The sequence below is a fragment of the Danio rerio genome, chromosome 17, assembly GCF_049306965.1.
Source record: "Danio rerio strain Tuebingen ecotype United States chromosome 17, GRCz12tu, whole genome shotgun sequence".
NCBI lineage: Eukaryota > Metazoa > Chordata > Actinopteri > Cypriniformes > Danionidae > Danio > Danio rerio.
The window spans coordinates 32,327,431-32,334,888 of NC_133192.1; positions in this window are offsets into that span (position 1 = coordinate 32,327,431).

Below are 7,458 nucleotides of genomic sequence, written 5' to 3' on the forward strand. Positions count from 1 at the left end.
AATAGCTGTTAAACTTTAATAAAAGCAATACATGGTGGACTGCAGAAATAAACGATCTTTTATACACTCTAGCCTGAATATGAGCACAAATAATATATTCTCTTATTGTTATAGCCTATTTGTTGTTGGTATTTGTTATCTTCATAGGGGTAGAAATAACACTTGTAAAATATGAACAATAACATATAAACAACACATACATTTTTAGAAAGGTTTTTATTTTTAATTAGCCATCAACAGATCCCAAAATATAGCCTACACACCATAACGATTTACCATACAGCAAGATTACTAAATATCAACAGGATATTTACACATCCCAACCCTGCAATTTGTCAATTTGTGCAAAAAAACTTTGCACTATTAATACAATGTCTATCTGCTGCAACATCACTAGTATATTGTTTATTCATTTTCGCTTAAATTGTTCATTTATTTAATTTTTTTGCCTCCGTTTTCATTTGGTTCATTCAATGCCTTCATTATATCTGGCAACGAGGAATTTACATTCATTTTAATGTTAGCCGGAGTGTTCAAATAAAACGCCAACAGTAAATGATGTAAATAAATAATATCTAACATTTACAGCTCTATTAGGTTAAGATTCGATTTCAAGAACCTTATAATGATTTATAACAGCAAATTCAGTAGATTACTTAATAACATGCCAAAACTTAAAATGCAGAGACGTCCTGTAAAGCAAGTTCAAATAACATTACAGGAGATCAACGTGGAGATTATTATTTAGACACAGAGAATTACTGCTAACGATCTCCTGTATTTTCCCTGTACTTAAATGGGTTTATTTTATTGTGCAGTTTTATTGTCATTTTCGTATTTCTTAATTCTTGTGCACTACAAAATGTATTCAATTGTATTATTATTTAATACTTGTGCAATCGATACAGGTTTATTGTTATTTATTTTGTCCTTTATTTAAATAATTGCTATGTATGCTGTTTGCATCTTTATTCAAAGGTTAAACTCAGTGATACACTTTGCGTTCACATAGTAGCATGCGTTTGTTGTCATATCAACAAAAATGGTTGTAATAACGTTAACAAATGTGAGGGTTTTATATAATGAAGATTCAATCGCGCCAGCTCCGGGCAGCAGCGCACATAACTTACTCGCGGAGTCGCGGGCTGATTCCGGCATGCATGCGGCAGCGCCTGCTCGCTCGGCCGCCGCATCTGGCTCAATTGACTCGGGCTGGAATCGGGCAGTGAGTCCAGGCATCCGGAATAGGTCCAGCAGAGGTAGTCAGTCTGAGGGGTAAGTCTCCGGCAGGCAAGAACTGGCTCCAGTGTATTTTGCTATCTGGGTGGCTAGGCGTGTATTAGCAAACTAATAAAGCCCGAAAAAAGCTCAGACCTTAGCGAATAAACAGTGTTCCACCAGATCATGTATGTCAGAAACTGTAGTTTAATGCTGAACTCATTTTGTCATAGTAAAATATCACAGAAATCGAGTAATAACACTTCAGTCTTCTGCCGAAGCTCAGACGCGCTGCTTTGAGAAACTGTCAATCACCGCTGTCAATCACGATGACACGCCCAGCATTAAATTACTGCTAAAAACAAACTGTTAACAAAAATGAGGATCTGCACCTATTTCAGCACAATAATCAGTGCCTTAATTGACCAGAACCATCTTTTGGGACATTTTATTGCAAGTGTAATTAATTTTTTTATTTGGGTTCAAGTCTCCTTCATTAACAAAGAGGAGGCGGGCTTTATGACTTGTACTGCAGCCAGCCCCCAGGGGGCAATCTAACGGCCGAGACCTTCACTCAAACGCAGGCTTGCAGCACACTTGCTTTGGACTGTGAGGGAAACCGGAACACCCGAAGGAAACCCACGCGAACCCAGGGAGATGATTTAGTAATATTCAATGAGAGTTTGTAGTTTGGTTATGTAACATCTTTATTTACTTTTTTCTAAAATGCGGAAGTGCGCCTGTTTTCGCGATTGTCTTAGAACTTCAGATTCAGTCGCCTATGGGAGAAATGACCAGGAATGATAAATGGCAGAAAACGGTCAAACTACTTTCTCTACAAACAAACGTTTGCATGACTATATATCTATATATAGACCAAGTAGAATAATATAATAATAAAATATCAAATTGCAACATCAAGCAGCGTAACGAGCAGTTTTTAAAAATGAATGGAAGTGAATGAGACCAGAAATCTTGAGCCAAAAAGATTCAAATGGCAGCGGCCGCTCGTCGGCGGAGAATAAGGTAATTAAATTATATATATATATATAATTTGGTTCTTGATTTTTTTTCCTTTTTATTAAACTTGTATTTAATATGTCTTCTAACATAACATACTCACTGTTCATTGAACACATCTTTTAGCATCATAGAACAAATCACTTAAAAGGGATCTTTGTAAGGGGTGTAAATGCTGGGCACTGTATCTTTACATGCATGTATGTATGTATGTGTGTGTGTGTGTATATATAGACTTTCGGTTCGGTACACATTACAAACCGAATGATTAAATTCAGACTAACATCTAAAAAGATAAAAGGGAATAAGTATGAAATATAATTTTCAGTGCAACAACGCTCAAAATGGCATCACAAATGATGTGGCAGAGAACATGCTGCCTTCCCCACTGTCATGTTAAACAGTAGATCAGGGCTATTCAATTAATTTGTCATGGGGGCCGGTTAATGAAAAGCATCCCAAACGAAGGGCCGGAGATATATAACTTGCCATATAGGTGATGACACAACAGCATATAAGAGCCCATATGCTGTATATTTTTGCTCCTTAAGACACCCACATTGGCTTTTTCTACATTAAAATGTTAATACATTGTATTTTGAAACTACATAATATCAGTGCATTGTACAATAGACTTTTTTTTTTTTACAAACATTCCTATGTTGTATTTCAGATTCAGAGCACAACAAAAGCAGTGCATTGCTGAAGTAGGCTTCTTCTACATTCAGACACATTCATATGTTATGTTTTGAACGACATAACAATTAGGAATGCAAAAATTATAGATTTTGGTTGTACATTTATAGTCTGAAGAATATTCATGGTTTCACAACTCTCACCGTGAGATTTTTTCTACTGTGTGCGCCCAGAAAGATGCAAGCGTGTCGCTTATTGTCATATAAGATTATATTGTCATATATTCTTACATTAGAAATAAAAAACTTGCAAGCAGATATGGGGACGGCCGCTGCTATGGTTAATCCTGTGTGTGTGCGTATTAGCCTCGGTGTACTTCAAACTTAAAACAAGTGCACATGCAACTTGGCATTTTGCACCGGTTTTGTTTCGTTCCGTGCAACAGAAATGCGGCTTAGAGAAGACTTTACGATTAATAAACTGTGACGAATTAAAGCGCAGTTAATAGTGAAATCAGCTAATCGTTGCATCCCTATTAACGATATCAGTGCATTGTACAAATAGCCTTTTCTACCAACATGTTTTCGGCTGCCTGCACCACTCGCTTATGATGACCCACGCTCTGTGAAGCCTTTAACTGCAGCTTGTGCTGTTATTGAACAGATGCACGTAACTTCATAACTATAGTGGCCGTTTGTGGACTAAACTAAATTTATTTTTGATGTCTTGGTCACACTGTTTGGAGGGCCAGAACAAAGTGTCACGGGGGCCGGATTTGGCCCACGGGCCGCCAATTGAAAAGCCCTGCAGTAGACCATCGCTTTTGAACTAAGAATATCATTTTATTAAAGCATGCACTCATTAGCAATCTTGCGAAATGGCTAATGTTAATGTAATCCCAGACATCCCAAGTCTCCCTAAAGCTTTGGGAGACTGCTGGATGCCCACAAACGAATGACAATCTTCTGGAAATCTCCCCTCCGGTCCTTAAATACGTCGCACACCCCTTTTCACCGCATGCCTCCCAGGTCTTCAGGTCCGTTGGGCACAACTCACCCCCGCCGCTCAGGTACATAGCACGCTGTAAACGGGAGACTGACACGGAGGGATCCATTTGCAGTATTTATCAAGTCACACTTAATCAACATACAACACGCACGACTGTGCGAACATACAACACACACATCAATGAGAATGGGCTGGAGATGACAGACACAGAGTGATTACCAGGCATGGGTCAGAGGCAGGCAGCGTGATTCAGAGTCCGTGTAACAGGCTTTGGTCAAGGGCAGGCAGCGAGTATCAGAGTCCGTGAAACAGGCTTTGGTCGTGGGCAGGCAGAAGACAGAGCAGAGTCAGGAAACGGGCTGAAGTGGTAAACGGGAGATCAGGCAGGATAGAACGCTCAGAAATGCTGGCCGGGGCTAAACAAGACTTCGCACAGAAGAGTGAGTGTGAGCTGCTTATAAAGGGTTCGTGAGTCATTAGCGGAATGGATATCAGGTGTGCTGGAATCAGAGTGGAGGGATGACGTAATGTTAGAAGTCCGGAGATGGTGGCCTTTGCAGGCCAGCGAGGGGAATAACTGGGACCGAGTCGGTGACAGAGCCCCCCCCCAACGAACGGCTCCTGAAGTGAGGCGAGTCTCGACGCCGGGGTCTTCCACGGGGGCGAGGGGCCGGCATATCCGGATGTTGTAAGTGGAACTCTTCCAGTAGTGTTGAGTCAAGAATGTCCTTGCGGTTGATCCATGATCTTTCCTCCGGGCCGTACCCCTCCCAATTGATGAGATATTGGAGTTGTCCACCCCGGCGTCTGGATCTCAGGATTTCGTGGATCTGGTAGGCCTCCTCTCCATCGATCATGAGAGGCGGGGGACCCTGTTCACCGGCTGCCACCTCCCTATCCGCCTCGGCTGGACCAACAGCAGGCTTGAGCAGGGAGACATGGAAAGTGGGAGAAATACGGTACTGATTAGGGAGTGTCAGTCGGAACGAAACAGGAGATATTTGTTTATCTATTTGGAAAGGACCCACGTACCTGGGGCTGAGCTTCTTGCAGGGTAGTCTGAGGCGTAAGTCACGGGTGGAGAGCCATACCCATTGTCCTGGGGAATACGTGGGACCAGGACGTCGGTGTTGATCGGCTTGTTCTTTGAAACGCCGTACGGCGTGAGAGAGATGGGTGTGAGCTGCATTCCATACTTCCTCGCAACTTTTGAACCAAGTATCTACAGTGGGGAGTTCAGTGGTCTCGCCGGACCAGGGGAAGAGAGGAGGTTGGAAGCCCAGGACGCACTGAAAGGGAGTCAAACCTGTTGATGCCTTTCTCAGAGAGTTTTGAGCGTATTCTGCCCACATAAGGAATTTAGCCCATTCAGCCTGATTGGAATGACAGTATGTGCGGAGGAATCTACCGATCTCCTGGTTCAGGCGCTCTGTTTGACCGTTGGATTGGGGATGGTAGCCGGATGTTAGGCTAACGTTTACTTGGAGATTCTTAAAGAAGGCGGACCAGAGTCGGGAGGTAAACTGGGACCCTCGATCCGATACGATGTCTTTAGGGAGACCATAATATCGGAACACAAATTCGCAGAGCAGTTCGGCCGTTTCCATGGCTGTAGGCAGTTTGGCTATGGGAATGAGGCGACAGGATTTAGAAAATCGGTCCACAACAGTGAGGATGGTGGTATTTCCTTGTGATACAGGTAAATCGGTGACGAAATCTATGGCAATGTGTGACCAGGGACGACGTGGCACCTCCAGGGGTTGGAGCAGTCCAGCTGGACGGTGACAGGAGTGTTTGGACATCTGACAGGGTGAGCATTTATTAATGAAATTGATGACGTCCTTGTTTATAGATTACCACCAGTATCGGGATTGGATTAATTGTGCTGTGGCAGTGCTGCCTGGATGACCGAAGCTGGGGTGGTCATGTACCTCGGCGATGAGTCTCTCACGGAGTGACGGGGGAACAAAGATCTTGTTTTCAGGACAGGACTGTGGCGTGGAACTGTGTTCAGAGGCTTAAAGAATTTCATGCTCGATGTCCCACTGAATGGGAGCGATGATCAGGGGATCTTTGAGAATGGGCTCATCACCGTTATCTGATGTTTCCTCGTCTGAGAGGCGGGAGAGAGCATCTGCCTTAATGTTCTTCGAGCCAGGGATGTATGTGACTTGAAAGTCGAAGCGTGTGAAGAACAAAGCCCATCTTGCCTGTCTAGGGTTCAGACGTTTGCAGGATCGAATGTATTCCAGGTTTTTATGGTCTGTGATGACGGTGAAAGGATGTTTGGTGCCCTCAAGCCAATGTCTCCACCCCTCTAAAGCAGCCTTCATAGCGAGGAGTTCACGGTTTCCCACGTCATAGTTCCTCTCGGCGGAGTTGAGTTTGCGAGAGTAGAAAGCACAGGGATGGAGCTTCTTCGTAGATAGGGATCTCTGGGACAGAATGGCTCCAATGCCAGTGTTTGATGCGTCGATTTCTACCACGAAAGGTTGCTCGGGATCAGGATGAAGCAGAATGGGTGCACTGGAGAAGCGGGTTTTGAGCTGGGTGAATGCTCGAGTAGCGTCTGGGTTCCACTTGAGGCGAGCATTATTTGCCTTAACCATGGCGGTAAGTGGAGCAGCAACTGAGCTAAAGTTTCTTATAAAGCGTCGATAGAAATTGGCAAAGCCCATGAATCGTTGCAGTTGTCGGATAGTTTCTGGTTGTGGCCATTGCATTACTGAATCGACCTTCTGTTGATCCATGGCCACGCCCTCGGGGCTGATGATGTAACCCAGGAACGATATACATGTTTGATAGAACTCGCACTTGGAAATTTTAGCGTATAACTGGTTCTGGATGAGGCGTTTGAGCACTGCCCTGACGTGCTGAATATGCTCTGATAAGGAATTGGAGTAGACCAAGATGTCGTCTATGTACACTATGACCCATTGGTTGAGCATGTCTCGAAATATCTCATTTACAAAAGCCTGGAACATGGAAGGACTGTTTGCTAGGCCTAAGGGCATAACGAGGTACTCGTAGTGGCCGTTGATTGTAGAGATCCCGGTTTTCCACTCGTCTCCCTGTCGGATGCGGATGAGGTTATATGCACTGCGGAGGTCCAATTTGGTGAAATGCTGGGCTGAGCGAAGTTGTTCGAGGGCTGCTGGAACCAATGGCAAGGGATAGCGATTTTTGACAGTGATTTCGTTCAATCCTCTGTAGTCGATGCAGGGGCGTAAACTGCCATCCATCTTTTTCACGAAAAAGAAGCCAGCTGAAGCAGGTGATGTAGATGGTCTGATAAAGCCCTTTTCTAGCTTCTCGGAGATGAAAGTATTCATAGCTTCAGTCTCAGGTTGAGAGAGAGGGAAAATTCGACCACGAGGGGGCGTGGTGCCCGGCAGTAGTTCGATGGCACAGTCATTTTCACGATGAGGAGGGAGCTTGGTAGCTTTCTGCTTATTAAAAGCCTCGGTTAAGTCGTGATAAGCCTCGGGAATTTGACAGAGTTCAGGGTCTTCGGTGCTGGTAATCGTGTTGATCTGGACTGGGGAAACAGAATGCAGACACTGGGTAAAGCACTGA